Raw genomic sequence first — 844 nt, 5'->3', positions numbered from 1 at the left:
AGCCCCCGGCCTGCCCCTCGGGAGTGGAAGGCTGTGATTTCTGGTCCTGCCTCGGGGCTCACGGTGGGCGGGGTGACAAACCTGACCCCAACCCCCCAGCACTCCAGCCCCCTCCCGTGCCTACACTGGTGACGTGAGAGTGCCCGTGGTCAGACCCAGCACCTGTGCTGGTTCTAGTCCCACGAGAGGATCAGTTCGAATGGAGAGGACAGTAAGCAGGTCTATCAGGACAGAGGAAACACCTCCAGCTGGGCGGAAAACCCCAACGCAGGGGCAGGCCACACTGCTATCTGTGCTTTTCAGGGAAGTCCACGGTTTCTCTGAACGGCAGGGGTAATCGATCGTGTTGACGGCCTACACTGCCCCCATCGCAGGTCTGGGAGGTTAATATTTTCTCTCTCGCGGGAACCGGGAGGCTCATCCTCTCTTTGATGTGCTTTCTGCAGGGGCTGTTTCTGCCCTGTTCTGGCTTCTCTCCGGCAGAGCAGCCCCTCGTACTTCTCCCTTGGCATATAACACGGACAAGGAAGGGGCCTTCAGCTGGCCATGCCGACTTCTCCAGCGCCCGGAAGACAATTCCGACTGCGCAGTCCTCCGTGGGAGCAAGTGGTGAGAGCGAGTAACTGGTTTTTAATGGAAGGAGCAAATCATTCCTATTGAGTGACTCTCCACCCTGCCCAGGAGCATTGGGGGACTCCTTACCCAAGCTACCTACCCAGAGATGCCCTCCTACCTCACCGAGAAGTCTCCAAGGCACTCACACGGACTACACACCGCCACTCAGACGGGGCACACAGGCGTGGGACACACGCGCGTGCGCACACGTCCCCCCCCCTCCCAGCGG

The 844-nt window shown here is 60.1% G+C and overlaps 1 long non-coding RNA gene across 1 annotated transcript in view; it reads right to left on the bottom strand.

The window, feature by feature from the left end:
- Positions 1-818, bottom strand: part of LOC102500145 (uncharacterized) — a 2,563-nt gene extending 1,745 nt beyond the window's left edge. Inside the window, exon 1 of the long non-coding RNA XR_336844.3 lies at positions 734-818. This is a non-coding gene — a long non-coding RNA (uncharacterized LOC102500145). The remainder of the gene's footprint in view (positions 1-733) is intronic.
- Positions 819-844: the final 26 nt, after the last annotated feature.

This window comes from Tupaia chinensis, unplaced genomic scaffold, assembly GCF_000334495.1.
Source record: "Tupaia chinensis unplaced genomic scaffold, TupChi_1.0 Scaffold143624_1, whole genome shotgun sequence".
NCBI lineage: Eukaryota > Metazoa > Chordata > Mammalia > Scandentia > Tupaiidae > Tupaia > Tupaia belangeri.
This window is presented reverse-complemented; position numbering and strand designations above follow the sequence as displayed.